At 40.8% G+C, this 17,146-nt stretch overlaps 1 protein-coding gene across 2 annotated transcripts in view; it reads left to right on the plus strand.

The window, feature by feature from the left end:
- LOC136431361 (histamine H2 receptor-like) overlaps window positions 1-17,146 on the plus strand; it is a 33,263-nt gene continuing 16,117 nt past the window's right edge. The window contains exons 1-2 of one of the 2 annotated variants that reach the window (XM_066422703.1): window positions 1-145; window positions 10,841-10,956. The gene's annotated coding sequence lies outside the window, so the exon portion shown is untranslated. Of the gene's footprint in view, window positions 146-10,372; window positions 10,957-17,146 lie in introns of those variants that run through there. The other variant, XM_066422704.1, reaches the window with a different exon arrangement.

Consider the following 17,146-nt stretch of genomic DNA (forward strand, 5'->3'; position numbering starts at 1 on the left):
TAGCACAGGGGGACTGGAGGTGCAGGTGGGACTGGGCAACTGGCTGACGTGCACCAGAGAGAGACGTGATCCAGTAAACGTGTCCGTAAAGTACAGAACCAACTCGAAAGCACCTGACGTCCTGCCTCCATTGGCCATGCTATAGGTATGTACGTTATCTTATTCTCGTATGTCATGGTACAGGAATTTCGTAAATGTTGATATATGAATGAATGAATGGAATTTTATTTTCGTGTCTTGCGCTTTATACGCCCAGCCCGTGTGAGCTTATAAGACACCAAATACGATGAATGATGCATACATTGAGATGACAGAGGTACAGAATAACAAAATCAAGTATTTTACAGAAGGTTCAAAAACAAATGTATAAATAGATATGATATATAAGGTGTACAGAAATAATAGATCTAGATCTGTACTAGTAGCCACATTTGCATAACAGTCACATAACAATATTTCATACACATATCTGCAGTTATATCGTTGTAAGAAGGGTGCAATACATGGTATCTGAATACATGTATGCACATGTATCTCTTCAGTACTTTGCTAACTCAACACAATCCACATTGTTGGCATTATTCATCAGGCAGTACATGCAGTAGCATTCTCTGTACGCTGTAATAGAATCAACAGAACGAAAGGGTTTAAACCTGAAAATGAATCAATGTGCAGAAGTGATTTTTCTCCCGAAAGTAACGTTTAATTCCTTTCATAGCAGAGCCGCGGCCAATCTCAATAAAAGGAGTCGAAAACTGATAAAAACCTTGATATAGTCGGACATAAATACAGATTTGCCGTCCAAAGTAAATGCTTTTAAAATACACGGGCGCCGCTTATATGAGCAATTGTTCACAGTGTAATCTGTTCTGTAGTGTTATACATCTGAAATATCATCGCGTGCAGAATCCATAATCAAGGACATTACATGGCTGTACTTGTGTCCCCTGCAGATAAATGAATCAATTCAGGGTGTTCCTATCACAGGAGCTAAAGGATCTATAGTATTGGACGCACACCGCAATGTCCGTAATAGCTCTGAGTGGGTATGTTCACGTTTCAATCACGTACCAATCATACCCGAGGCATGTGATATTGGTGTCCTCGTCGGTCCATTTATGTGTGTTTGGGTGTAATAATAGATGAACGGGACGGCTACAGTTGTCTGTGAACAACAGAATGTTCAGTGTCAAGGACGGGTCAGAGTACCGATTTGTTAGGGAAAATATTTGTTCTATATCACTGACGAACCTCGAAGAAATATCATTTTCTTTTTCATTCCATAGTCCTGTTTAAAAAATGATTCTGAACTCAAACAACACCTAGATATCAGCACCAAGGACAGAGTGTAGTGGCAGTTTGCAGTGGAAAATAGTTGACTTACATCACTTCCGACGAACGTGGAAATGTTTTCTCTCGGTTGACATGCAAAGCTGTCCGTCTCAGCCCGCTTTCCGTGGGTTTGGGTGTGATTACAGTAGTCAGTTGACAGCCGAGTGTTCAGAACCAAGGACGGGCTAGGTTGACTATGTGCATTCAAAAGCAAACATTTCAAATCACTGTCAATGGTTGTAGGAATATTTTTGTCTTTTATTCCATAAGATTTTTGGAAATTAATCCTGAATTCAAACGACACAAACGAGTGTTCAACACCAAAGACAGCGTTCGTGCAGGGAAACATTTGTTTGAAATCACTGTGGACGGCCGTAGACATGTTTTCTCCTCCAGTCCACAACATGAGAGAAATGGTGACAGTGGGGATGAGACAGGGGAGGAACTAATAAAACACGCAATGGGTAACGTATCCATTAAAGCGCCATATAAGGAATTCCTTATCAGCACTCGTAAATTGAAATTCCGAAACGTCGCCAAAAAGGGTTCCGAAGCTCCGGTCATGTGAGCCTGTTGTAGATAATGGAAGTGGTTCTCCGTACACCGGGTACGCTATCATGACAGTAAACCCCCATTGGACTGCGTCCTTCTATCATAAGAGTCATGTTACAAGACAGAATGTAGCTTACTTAAGCCGGTGGAAGATAAAGTACTATTATTAAAGTCACACAGAGTGTTAGTTGTAACAGCACCAGAGCTGGAAGCAGTCTCCCAATGGCCCAGACCAGACTAGGGAGCTAAAGTATGTCATTGGAAGATGAAAGTGTTATGATTTTAGAGTGGCTACTACTAAACTCCGGGTTAGCTGTCACAGATTACATGTCGAAACAGGAAGGCACAATCGCACGCCTCTACAACATAGACTTTGTCAACATTGTAATATAAATCGAGTAGAAGATGAGCAACACTTCGTCCTAGACTGTAAATTATACAATAGCGAAAGAAGTGTACTTTTTAACCTTATCAAAGAAAAAATCCCATATTTCGAACATCTTAATGCAACAGACAAATTCATATTTTTATTACGCCTGGATAATCCTTGTATTAGAAATATTGTCTGTTCATATATTTACACATGTACAAAGAAGCGAGAGGAAGTCGACTCTACTGGACTAGCTTAGTTTAATAACACGTTTTGTCTACACTATATGTTTACAGCTTGTATTGTTTGTTGTAGTATGTCCTTGTATGTTCCATGTGTTAAGTTAAACGACCTGTACCTAGCCCCTCGGGGCATGAATGCACAATAAAGGTTTTTCATTAATTAAAGTCACACGAAGTGTTAGTTGTAATGGTACAAAAACTGTAAGCAGTGAATCGATTTATTCCTTCCCAGTGGTTTTTATTAGACTAGAGACTGATAAAATGGTAAGTTGTCGTACAATGAAAGTACGATGTTTACAGATATTTGTAACAGTACAAGAGGCGCAGTTGCCTTGTGGAGACTGGAGATATGATGATAGAAGTACGATGGTTGGAAATGATTAGGGCCATGATAAGTCTCACATCGTGTTACCTGTGTGAAATAAAATAGGTAGTTTCAGAGTGCGTGCTCTGTGGTCTCAAAGAACCACCCCACCCCCAATGACTTGCATAGTAGGGAAACCTTCCATAAATTGATTTCGAGTGCCTTAACCTTGGGATCTCTTACTTAACAAGTGACATACCCCTTGTAGACTAGATTAGAGAGCTAGAATTTAAGTCTATTGAGAATGAAAGTGCCACAGAACGTGTTTTGTTCAAAAATATAGGATGACTCTTAGTGGTTTTAACCAGACTAGGGTGCGAAAATAAGCGTTTGACGCATAATATTTTGACACTGAAACATTTCAGTTGCAATTGTATGTCGATGCCGTGTATCAATGTGTGGGGAGGGATTAGGACAAATGCGGACGGAAGGCGTCAAGTCTGATCCATACTTGATATCACTGCTCTAACGGAGTCGCGTGTCCGTAGCTTGCTCGATGTGATGTCAGAAAATTAAAGCATTTAATCGATTCATTCCTTCAACTGACAAAGACTGGTGCTGTACATTAGATGATCTGTGATAGTCCAGCTACTATGTTGGAAATTAAAGTCTTTGGAAAGTGAAAGAGCTGTGCTGTTTTAATTGTGACATTTCCGTCTATATCTTCAGCTCACGTCGGGGCCCCGCGCCCATTGCATTAGGGAAGCGTTCCATAAATCCATCAGGAGCGCGCGCTCGTGGCCACCGCACCTCATGTTTTATTCCCTTTTGGTAGGTAATGGATTACCAAAGGAAATGTGTCTACAGTAGATGGTGAATTGTTGGGAATACTGGAGGAATAAATCTTGGGACACAATTACTTGCTCTTTTGTAGTTAAGATTTATATTGTTGTCAGAAAACATGGCGGCGCCCTTTATTTTCAATGATACTAGATGGCATGGCGGCGCCCTTTATTTTCAATGATAATTGATGAATGTATAAGGAACAAAAGTACGGCATGTTAGTTATATGTATGGACGGTATTTCAGGTGTCGGTATATCATCTGGAAATGAGTAAATATTAGGGTAGGGTAAGACGAAGAGCTAACCCGTTTTGTAAAATGAATTGAGAGAGAGAGAAAGAGAGAGAAGAGAGAGAGAGAGAGAGAGAGAGAGAGAGAGAGAGAAAGAGAGAGAGAGAGAGAGAGAGAGAGAGAGAGAGAGAGAGAGAGATTCTCTGTGATTTGTGATTCTGCTAGCAAGACATTGAAATGAAGTATTCCTTTTGGCTTGTCTCTGTCTTTCTCTATATATGTATGTGTGTGTGTGTGTGTGCATGTGTGTGTTTGTGTGTGTGTTTATGCGTGTGTGTGTATTTGTGTTCGTATGTGTGTGTTGTTTGTGTTTGTATGTATGCGTGTCTGTGTGTGTTTATGTGTGTGTGCGTGTTTGTGTGTGCGTGTGTGTGTGTGCGTGGGTGTGTGTGTGCGTGGGTGTGTGTGCATGTGTCTGTGTGTGTGTTTGTGTGTGTGTGTGTGCGTGCGTGTGTGTGTACTATGTGTGTGTGTGTGTGTATGTATGTATGTATGTAGGTATGTGTGTGTGTGTGTGTGTGTGTGTTTGTTTCTGCAATTCTCAATATACAAATACTTGTCTATATATATATATATACTCTGATACTATTTTTATCTGCGGGACTGGAAGTTTCTCAAACAGTACGGAAATAACGGGGTGAAGTTTTCCATCTCTGATTACCTTGTGGTAAATTTTAACAACGTGAAGGAAGAAACATAGCTGCAGGACCGTTAAGAGAACGACAGTACTTTTCACACAAGACACTGATTTATTCTTAAAGACGTAAGTCTTGCCATGATTGTCTGGTCTTTAATGGAACTCCTGGCACTCTTTCTTGGAATATATCCAAGTCTTTAATCGAAGACGCCATGCCTTTCTGGAAGAAGAGCAAACCACATCTTTGAGAGAAACAAATCTATGTGTCGGTGATAGATACAAATAAGCAACTCTACGGCTCTCTGCCACCCATCTCATCAGTAGTGCGACGACGCCGGCTCGCCCTGGCGGGGCATGTTGTTCGCAGTGACGAGCTTGCTGGGCGGGTAATGCAGTGGCTACCCGAGGGAAAACGCAGAGTTGGAAGACCTCACACTACTTTATTGGCATTGATTGAAAGAGACAGTGGACTCTCAGGTTCTGCATTGAGAGCTGCCATGAAGGACAGATCAAACTGGAAAAACTTTATTGAATGTACCTCACTGGATTGAATCCGGAAGAATGATGGTGATAGATAGAATTTGGAAGAAAGTAGGACGGGTTTTAGATGATTAGATTCTCAAGCAATGTTTTAGATCCACTCTGATTTATGTTGCGGGTCACATCAACTGGGGGACGCGCAGATGTAAGAAAAGACACAGAAGATGGAGTCATTACAGTATCTTTGCATTCCTTTTGTTGTCTATGTAACATTCCTATTTGCACTGTGGGTGGGGCTTCGACAAATAGAGCCACAGCGGATCCACTGGCACTGCTCACCGAGTCACGTCTTAGTAATCTGCATAAAGTGACGTTATTGAAGCGAGGATAGGTTCATTTCTTTATAAAGACGTTTTTTTTTTAAATTCAAAATTAACAGTGACTTAGACAAAGTGGCGCTACACTCAAGTTATACAACTTATTTTGCCAGCGCCACTTAACAAAGATACAAACTTATGAATATAAATATATGTGTATACAAATCCAAACTGATAGACAATAAAACAAAATTCTAAAGTGTGCCTACGTCTAAAACGTCTACGTCTACGATAAAGACTGGTTCTGAAGACGACATTTGGGATTTTTGATGAATATCTGGAAATTACAGTCAGAATCTGTCTTTATCGTGAGTCGGAACAAAATGGATGACTTCACGTTCCGAACGCGGTGATGCATTCCAGCAATCACTCACGGCGACATGTTCATAGGTGTAGCCTCCAATCTCGCGTTAGTCATCAATTAATCAATTAGTCGCGACCCCCTTTTTACCGCCAGCCGCTTTAGTATGACACGTGGATCGACAGGTTACATGCAAGAAAAATCGTTTGCACATTTATCAATATGCAGAAGATGGATTATGGTAATCTTTCTACATTAGACAGATTATTAGGGTCGGTGCGTGTCGGCAATTTCGATTACTAGTAACGTAATGCTACCAATCATCGTCCAATTTATTCAAAACGTATTTATCTTAAAACCGCGCGGACGGAGCCAAATATTTAACCCATGGGGTATATGATGTAGAATTGTGCTAGGTTTACCCATCATCGTCCAATTCAGTCTTTCTCCTTCTAGCGCTATACATGAAGAACATAGACCTGAAAAAAATGCACATTAACTGTAAAAAAAAAGCACACTAACTTTCCAAAGTAGTCTACTGACAAATGACAGTAAAGTCACTATGTTTGTCCTGCCGCTTGCTTGAGGCGATGGAAGGAAACAATGTTGTGCTGTGAATTTCACCGACACGAGCAGCACACGGCGCCCTCGCATTTTTCTTCCTGCCCCCGATACACCTGCGCCCTTCTTGCTCGGTTTCGCATTGGTACCTACAGTCTTAATCATTGTATTTACAAACAAGCTTTCGTCTCAAGTCCATCTTGCGACTGTGGGTACCAATCTGAAACCATCTTTCATTTCATATTTGAATGTCTCAATTTTACTCAACATAGGACGAACTTTCTTGACAAACTGTCAACTTAACTGGACGTTTGTTTGATTTAAATACTTTCCCTGACAATGCCGAACTTTGTCTTGTACTTATAGGCTAATCCTCAATAATTGCTGATTACAATTCTAAAATTATGATACTCACATAAACATACATTCAACAGACCAAACGCTTCTAGCTCTATTTGACTGAGAATCTCTCCGTGTAAAAGATATAGAAGTCACCTACTAGTATCTTAGAAATTGTGGCACTGGCAAAATAAGTCGTACAACTTGATCGCAGCGTCACTTTGTTCTCGTATTCCTGTCATTTTGAATCTTAAAAAAAGTCACCTTTGAGCCATTTCTTATACGTCACACTTCCGGAAGGTCAATCGGGTACTCGGTAATCCCGAGGAAGACCGAAGAGAACTGGTCGAAAATGTGTCAATCATCATCTCAAGCACCCTTTTTGATGACGAAATAAAACCCTTAGAAAAAAAAGATGAACTCTCTTGCTCGAATTCATGATATTGTATGTTTATACGGCGGTATTATGGTCATTATTGAAGAAAATGAGAAGGGATGTGAGTTGATATTCAAGGCACGCAGCCCTAGAAAGAGACACATCTTATCTAGACAGAACAGACCCCATGATATCAGACGTTCTGCTCAAGTCGAGGCAGCGGGGGATGTGTCAACCTGCATTGAAGGTTCATGGCTATTACTGTACATAAAAACATTGTCATCAGTCGTCATTAATTTCACCTAGAAGGTTGTGTTTTCGTCAACATTCGCGTGTGTGTGTGTGTGTGTATGTATGTGTGTGTGTGTGTGTGTGTGTGTGCGTGTGTGCGTGTGTGTGTCTTTGAACATTCTGATAACTCCAGAATGCCTTGATGAATTGTCTTCACACTTGGTATGTATGTAGGTCTTATTAAAACCTCAAAATGATTTTGAGCCCCCTAGTACTACAGCGGAACTGCCGGTTTTTATGTCTGGACATGCTATGGTCATGATTTTATAGTTGCAGATAGCACTTGGGAGGGTGAGTACGTTCTGCAAGTTTGGAACTGCAGGGGGCGATTTTGTTTCAAACTTTGAAAGAGAATAACTGAAGTATTGACGAATCGTCATGACATTTGGTTTGTAGTAATGATTTATTTATTGATTCACATTCACACATGTCGCAAACAATGGCAGCCCATTGACTGTATTGGAGCTCGGGCATTACAATTTATAGGGCAGCAAAAATAACAACTTGATAATTCAATTAAAATACAATTAAGATATTTGAACACTACTGTGTACTAAGACAACATTGGGAATAAGGACTGTTTACATTTATAATCAACAATCGAATTCAGCTTACAAATTGAGAGGTCAGATATAGCAAGTTAAAAGACATTTAAAATATATAGCTTACATAATAATATGCTAATTATGCAAATTAGGATTCATTTTCATAATTAATGAGGAAAGTTTAAAAATCTTCAGGAATATCAATAGATATCATTTATGCAAATGAAGACAGAATTTGAATAATCAAAGAGTAGATACTATAATTCTGTAGTGGTAAATGATGGGAATTTCATTCTTGCAGCATTCGGAAGGTAAGTGAATGTGGACGCTATCAGACATAATTTATGCAAATGAGGGCATCATTTGTATAATATATGAGGAAATGCTTCAATAGCCTTCTTTGCTAAAATAAGACTTTCATACTTTGAACTGTTGAACAATTTGCGTTATTTGCGTAGAGAAGATGATCAACTGATATAATGTATGCAAATGAGGACCTTATTTGCATGATAAATGAGAAATGTTTATCGAAGAGTGTCAAGACCACTGCAGTAGTAGAACACACAGGACTACTTCTCGAAAAAGTTAAGTTGGCGAAGGTATGAGGTCGTGGGACTCTACTTTTAGAATGATTTTGATGCGAAAATTCTCTGTCCTGCGTAATTTCGATTTATTAAGAGGATACCAACAACAGGGCTGATCAACCTGCATGAGAGGGAACGTGACTGAGAACGACTTCCAGTCACCTTGGAGCAGTTGCTTACGTCACACTTTTGGAAAATCTGAGCAATCGGGTACTTGGCAATCCCGAGGAAATACGTTACATTCTGGTACCTCCAGTATTAAATGCAAGTTTGTCTAAAACATGAACTTGTAATTTGAACTATAACATGAGCTAAAATCGTAAATTCCAGTCCTTTGAAAAAAGTGTTTTCCTGCCATAAAAGACTGTGTAGTACAGGATTAAACCTTGTACCTCTTATGTGTGCATATTGTGTCTCACTTGGTCATGACAATCTAGAATCTACTTTCTATTTGTATATTTCGAAAAAAATAGACAGAAAAGTAGCGAGTAAAGAGTTTCCATGAGGACTGCTTATGAGCGTGTCTAAACGAATCCGACCTGAAAAGAACGCAATGTTCCAGACTCTCTTGTCGCTGAGAGGTGAGAATACCCAACTATGGGTGACGTGGTAGAAATGAAGTGAAATCATGACTGATCTCTTCATCATTCAAACTTTGTAACCCCCCAAAACATGAAAAAGAACTACAATTACCTGCAAGTCAGCGTAACGAGAAACTGGCTTTATACATCGTTAATAACCCGGTCCCAGGTGGTAACCCCCCAAATAGACTTCGGGTTTTACTAATAAGTTTTAGATTAAAGTTGTGCCCCATCAGTGAGAGAATCATTAAATGCCGCCCGTCCATTACATAGTTCTGAGAAAGGGTTAGCTTTTGTATTCAATAACCTCGGGCTTTGAGAGAAACTAGGTCAATGACCGGTATGACGCCGTGTGAATACTAATGTGGCGGAGACCATTCTCTGTGAGTGAAGGATTATGGCTGCAAATCTACTTGGTGGACATGATGATAGATGTAGGTAAATGCAATCCGAGAAGATGGAAATTTATCTTTCTAAATTTGACAGAATTTGGACTCAAGCGAAATTAGTGTGCAATTTTACCAGCTTGTTCAACCTACTATCACATATGTAAAGCCCACTTCGCACATGCGTTGTGCTTTGTAACCGGAATAGGAAGAAAAAGAACGTAGAAAACCAGACTGATTTTGATAAATCTTACTGGGTACGAAAGCCCAATACTATAGTCCATATCGTATGCACGGAGACAATAAAAGAGAGAGAAAGGGCAAGAAAAAGTGAGTGATGTCAAGTTAAGTAAAAACGACGAAGACAATTCTATTCACATCATGTGACCTTTGTCCTTTGTCTTTCTCAAAGACAAGAAATGAAGAAAAGAAGACTAAGGAAGAATATAGTCTCAGACTTCTTGTGCTGCAAATGTGTAACTCCTTATACTGGTATAGCCTTTTAGCCGGTTGACTTCTCTGACAAATTATTCAGCCAATTTCTACCATTCCTACGGTATCCCTCGGAGTCTGGTCCTCCTTTTCCTTTTTCATCCTCACGGACGATCGGTTCAGCGTCGATGGACTCAGCGTGGTAGACACTAAGATAAACAGAAGATTTCAGCACATCAACACAGCAAGTCGAGCGTTAACAAACGGCTCCCAGTACAAATCAACCTGCCCCAGTTCACAGAAATGCAATTACGCTACCCGATCTGAGCCAGTTACTGAGAGGATTTTAGAGTTACCAAGGACTGTACATTCAATCGCCTGTTTGATTGCGACATCATTTTTGCCTCGCACGTTTCCTTTCGCGAATTCTCTTATTGTAGGAAATGTCGCAAAACACTTCAATGTAGCTTCGAGCCTCGCATATCTTACTTCAAATCACTGTTTCTCACAAGAATTAAGAAGGCTTTTGAACTGCTTATGTTCCCAAACCTTCGCCATTGTTTGACTAAGAAAGGAGGATGTACAGCGGCGACACAGGTGTTCCCACAAAAGACGTTCTGCTCTGATTCTTCGCACACACCTGGGGCACAAATAAGGAGACAAACGGTTCCTACTTCCCCAAGAATACAATACGCGACAAGACAGAAGAGGGGAAATCACTCTTTTATAATGGATAAAAAAGATATAGGAATGACAGGGCTATAGGAATTGAAAAGAAAATCGTTCGGATATTTGGAATCAAGTGCTTGTATCGAATCACTGTGACGCTTTCCCAGGTATATTCAAGTATGCAGTAAGGGCGTCTACACCTGTTCACACTACCGCGCTCTAATACACACGAGCGCACTGCAAGCAACATGCTGTCGTCATTTCACGCCATACAGATACATTTGTAGTAGTACGTGGATAGTCCTCGTCTACCTGAACTGTTTTGTACTGTTTTATTTTCAATGAAGATTCTGCCGGTACACCAGTGAAAGATTGAGACCGTCTACGGCGTTGTGACTGTTGAGGATACCGGTGATAGGACACCTGGCAAGCACGCAGCGCAAGAAACTAGTGTTCTCAGGTGGTAAGTAGACATTAGTTTCTTTGGCTACCATTGGTTACTAATCATGTTGCAGTGAGTAGACCATTACTTGCGGCGCGGTCACATTCGTCACATGATTCTTTAGCCGTAGGATTGTCAGCCATAACCATCCAGTACAGCTCTACATGTGTAGCCGACCATGCCCCCCCCCCGCCCTGCTCCACACGCACCATGGTTGGGAGTGATTCGTGAGCAAGGCCATCTGTGGTTATGAGTTGGCCAACAAGGTTACCTCTTTAAAAGTCGTCTGCAACCGACTATGGTTTCGACAAATCAAACCATGGGAAGTCATGTTTTTCTTAGACGCGGTCAGAGGAGCGAACTGAAACTGGAATAGGATGGCGGCTGCGACCTTTGTTGGGGAGTGGTCGGGACCAAACTCCTGGGAAGGTCCTCAATGTGTCACTCGCCTAATATGCCTCCAACATTACAGCCGACCTCGCATACATCTGCTCAGAATTTCGAACATCACCTTCAAACAAACAAATAAGCAAACGAACAAACAAACGATAATAGACAAATAGTTCCTAATTCCCTAAAGCCTAGGTTACACATAGCCGAACATGGCCTCCCGACTCCCCCCCGACCATGGTTGGAGTGATTCGGGAGTGATTCGGGAGCTAGCTCGGTTGGCGTTCGGCTGGCGTTCGGCTGCGCCAGCCGAATGTTTTGAAAATTTCAAAACATTCGGCTCTGGACGGAGGGTCTGAAATGGGTCGGCTGGTGTTCGTCTGGTGTTCGGCGCGGTCGGCTAGTGCTCGGCTGGTATTCGGGATTGAGTCAGTAGTAAAATTAGAACCTTAACCACGCCAGAAACACTTAGTCTACTGACTTACTCCCAACTAGTTTCCAACCTACCCGTAACTCACCCCAAGGCCGTAGACAAAACTCTGCTAACTAATTCTCAATCAAGTGACTACTATCGGAACGTGGGCGAATCACCCCCGACCTTCACACGACCAAAAACAAAGAAGAACACTAAAAGCAGTATTAAAGCTAGCCAGGATCCGAATTCGATCTCTCGGTGATGTTAAGAACATAATAGAATGGATTATTTTAATCAAAACCGAAAATGACCCCTCTTTTGAAAGTCGCTGAATATGTCCATTTAAATTCGTGAGAGGGTCTGCAATCGGCCGGGGTTTAGTCAGGAGAGATTCGGCAGTCTGCGGCTAGAGGTCGGGATGGTTGGGAGTAAGCTAGAAAGCATTCGGGGCCCATTCGGGAGTAATTCGTGTACTGGTTAGGAGATGATCGGCGCATCTTCGGCGCATGTTCGGCGCCAAAGATAGGCGTGGCCCAAAAACTGGTCAGAATGCTCCCGAACTACCGCTGACCTGAGTCGGCTAGCGTTCGGGAGCCATGTTCGGCTATGTGTAACCTAGGCTTAAGCCCTGGTTACACATAGCCGAACATGGCTTCCCGACCTTCCCCCGACCATGGTTAGGAGTGCATGATTCGGGAGTGATTCGGCTGGTGTTCGCCTCAGTCGGCTAGTGTTCGGCTGGCCCTGCCCAAAGTTATAATCTTTTAAAAGATTTAGATTAAAAATTGACCGACCCGACGGGCAACGTTGCAATTTGGACCAAAGCATAACGGTTACTCGACAGGCAACTAGATAAATTGCATAGTTATTCAGGAGTTGATATGATATACTAGATCTAACTGACTGGACTTTCATACTCATGAAGTGTCAAAAGGAGGTCATGGCGAACATTGTTAGACATTGATTATGCAAACTATAGTCTTATTTGCACAATTAATATGGAAATGCTATAGAATAGCACTGCGACGGTCATTGTAACGTATGCAGTATAGTCTGTCACCCCTTTTTAGTAGTGGTACAGTCAGGAGAGCAGGTCTGTAGATTTGCTGGCAAGGAAACCAAGCATGTGGTAGTGGGCCGTTGAAAAACAGTTCTATCTTCATACGTTGCAAATGTGGGATTTATTTGCATGATTGATGAAAAACATACTAGGACACCTTAGGCTGTTTTCAAGCACACTTGGAATACACTGGCCGATGTTCGACTTAAGAATTAATGAACTTTATCGCTCGACAATCGTACATGGCACAATGTATGGCAACAATGACAAGACAATCAATATAATGAGTACTAAACTAGTTTATTCTATTCTGAAAACTATAACTACAAGAATATGGATGTAAATGGTGTACTGATATAATACACGTTAAACGTTTCTGTCTGTTACAATACATACTCTCTTTTGTAGAGCGCTACATATATATTGGCCTAAGTACGTAGATATGGTGTCGGGGCATGACATAAGTAGATTGAAAATGTCAGTGTTTGCCTTTGGCAAGGGTTTACTGGATTTACATGTGATCATATCCATTAATTTTCGTCTATCTACAGTATATGCGGGGCATGTCATTAGGAAATGACGCTATCTTGACATGAAGGACATCGTCTCTGGTCGGCTGCTACATTATGATATCGGCCTTTTTCTATTTTCAAGCAGTGAGAACTGATTCTAAATTTGGTTATGTTAACCACTAGTATAAAGGCTTTCTTACGAATTGATTTTTTAATCGTTAATTTATTACCAATGTGAAGTCAGTTTTGACTTGAGAATAAGTTGTTAGTTTATTGCAGCTCCTTATTTCTTGTCGCCAACCAGAGAGAAATGTATCCTTCAAGCGTTCTTTGAATATGTTACCAAAATGTTTAGCATCAACCGCAGGGTTTAGCCAAATATTTCGGAAACCATGCCTGCACAAAATATCTTGAACAGGAATAATCCAATCTAGTTCTTGTTCTACTGCAGTATTATAATTACGCTTTCTTAACAATTCTTTCATAGTAGTCTAAGCCAATAGTTAGTGTGACGACCGCAGTATTGTCTCGCTTTGAATCATGACAAACTTGCATCACAGAGAGCACAAAATTAAACAGACACCGAAAAACTATGGCTTAAAGAGCAGAAAGAAATTTCCAAATTTGAGCCAAGTACTTTCACTGATTTTTAAATGACCCCTGACCTGAGCATGGCATAACTCACCGGAAGTAGACTTGACCTTGACTCGGGGTCGACTCCTTGGATTTACACACAATTCAACGCGACTTCAGTCCGACTTGCCCCTCCTGTTCGGCATGGTTTCGAGGTTACTCAAGTCGAGTCCGGGAAAGGGTACTTGAGTACACTAAATGTCCACAGGTTACACAGTCCGTTGAGTCGGACTTCGGCTGAGTGTGCTCCGAATGTGCTTGGAAAATGCGAGTGTTAACTGGGCTTTAGTAATGGACAGATGATGACATTTTCACACAGAGGAAATATCTAACCCTTGTAGGGATCATCATACATGGTGATGCAAATTATGGTATCAGGTGTTATGGTATATGGTATAAAACTGCTCGGCGAAGGTATCAGGTCAAGGAACACTAGTCCCCTTTGACGTTAGTCTTAACTTTAATTTCGTTTATTCGTAAACAAAGACCAGATCGAATTGTTATTCTGCACGCAAAAAAGAAACTTAAAAAGACTTCATTAAAAGGTTTGGACAACTTTGCATTTTGATACATTTTGTCAGTACGTGAGTTCCTTTTGTCAGTATTGGTCTAGGTTCAAGTAAGATGGAGTCAAGCCGAATTTACAGAAAACAGACCCAGTATGGTACTCCACACAAAACCGGACAGAGTTTCGGATAGATAAGATCCTTTCTCTTAAGTGTGTTTTAAACTCCTCTCGAGGCAAGGTTTTAGATATAAGTCCGCTTGTCGGACACAATGGAAAGAGGCAGACTGATGTATGGTGTCTAATTTCTCGGGGAGATCAAAAAGGGAATTAACAGATACGCAGGATTAACAGATACGTACACGATAGTAACCGAAGCCCTCTTGACGGCGCTATCTTAATTAGTTCACTGGGCATCAGTGAACTAATTAACTTTTTTGAGTGAGTATCAGCCTGAATATCTTTAACCTTCATCCATATATTTTAGCGACTAATTTGGCCGTCAGGGATCGATGGGACTGGTGGATAGATGGACCAAAATGGGCCCCCGTTGTGCGATGAAATGTCTAAATCGACTCGTTTGGAGGTCTTATCCAGACCTACCCACCTACCAAATATACACACAATCCACCCAGGCATTCTCGAGTTATCATGTTCACAGACGGACAGACAAACGGGAAGACAGACAGGCAGACAGACAGACAGACTGACTGGCAGACTGACTGACTGACGGACAGACAGACAGACAGACATATGTTCCCGGCAAAATACTAAAAGACGTCCAAAAATTGCCGCAATATAATAACATAGAGACTGAGTCGGATTCTGTATCTGCTTGGAGATTAAGAGTGACACTTGTTTTCAAAATGCACAGTGCTTTACACGAAGAGTCATCTAGATAGTGATTGGCAGGATCTGTGAATATTTTGATTGCTTCATTTTTGAAAGCCTTGTCGGATTAGCACTAATACGAAGGCAGTGATGGCACTGTGGCACCGCTAAAAGTCTGCAATTAACCATCACCTATTTTTGAGATGTTAGTGGGGTACGTATTTCGGGTGATTATATCCAGTAGAAAATGACTTATCCATGGAACAAAATTGGCGTACCGCTCCGGTCTATTTGTTTGTGCAAGTTTGTTTGTTTGTTTATTTATTTATTTCGCGTAAATGATAAACCACCTCAAGGTGGAACATACCACTTTTGCGCGTTGAATACAAGCTGCGTAAAACAGACACCAGGGTGGGCCCCTGTTCCTGTAGATAAGTGTGTTGGGTTCTTTAACGTGCTCGAAGTGCGCTCTCCTCAAGCACGGGGCCTATCCTTTGCCACCCATCCATGAAGACGTCCCCAGTTAAAGCTAGTACAAATTCACCCGAGTCGAGTGAGAAAATTGGTGTCAAATGCCTTTCCAATGACCTCATGCACATTGGGCCCGCAGGGGTTCGAACCCAGAACCTTTCCTTTCGCGATCTGTTTTCTTAAGAGCCATTCGATGAGGCTTTCATAATAGACTTCACCTGTTTGTAACATTCTTAATTGAAACGAATGGCGGATAGCGCCGTACAAACTATTCATCGTTTTCTGGAATGATGACCTTTTTCAACAAAATGTTAACGTTACTCCCTTTTCAAAGAAAAAACAACAACAAAAAAATGGTTAAATTTTGCTGTGGAAATTAACGATGGAAGGGAGATACGTCTGATAGTATAGAGGACACGCCCAGAACGCAATGATACTGTTTACAAGAGCAGTAATTTGTCGGGCACAGCGGTGTCTGCTTTGTGCGCTCCGCTTTTAAATGTGAAAGCATAAAACCGATTAGTGAATGACGTGTTTGCGACCTTCCATGGGGCCAAATCGCCATAATTATCATAATAGTAACATTTATTGTACATTCATGCCCTATCATGGGCTAAGTACAGGCATATAGATACAAAATACATGGTAATATTCATATAATGACCTAGGATTTCTAATAATAATCTAAAGCAATTGATCTAAAACTACTCTAATTCATAAGTTCGGCTTCTTCTCGTCTCTTTGTGATGTTAGAAATATAAGTTGACATGGACTTATTTGATATTGTATGGTCAAAATGTATAATAAAAAATGAATTTCTCAATATAAGACATAAATTCAAAGCGTGTAAACGTTTCCATGATATAATTAAACAAAACATTTATATAAACTACAATCTACCATATAGTGGACTTCATCTTTTACAAAATTGACAAATTCTTTGCTCCAGAGGTGTGCGGTTGTGTCTTCCTGATTCGATACGGAGTTTATGACAGCTGATTCGTAGTTTTGTGATGGTGGTTTTCTGTCGTTCGTTTGGGAATTTGAGGTATTGTTCTTAATTGTATGTGTATTTAGGGGTGGATATAGGTTTGGCTTAATAAGGTCCAAGTCCAAGTTTAGGTCCAGGGACCTGAACCTGGACCTGATCCTGTCCAGTTGATGTTTTGTTTTATCAGAACAATATCAAGCATAGAGAATTAATACTGATCATGACATGCACAACTATAAAAGTTTCTTGGTGAGAAGACTTTCAAGATAAACCAAAGTGTTTGATATCTGAATGTTGCACCTATTTTAAATGCCTTTTTTGTCAGAGGGGAGACTTTAAAACCCTTTTCATCAAACAAAATAGAAAAATATATTTGTACTTTATTCAATTTTTTTTGGACTTC

This window comes from Branchiostoma lanceolatum, chromosome 3 (genome assembly GCF_035083965.1).
Source record: "Branchiostoma lanceolatum isolate klBraLanc5 chromosome 3, klBraLanc5.hap2, whole genome shotgun sequence".
In the NCBI taxonomy this organism is placed as follows: Eukaryota; Metazoa; Chordata; class Leptocardii; order Amphioxiformes; family Branchiostomatidae; genus Branchiostoma; species Branchiostoma lanceolatum.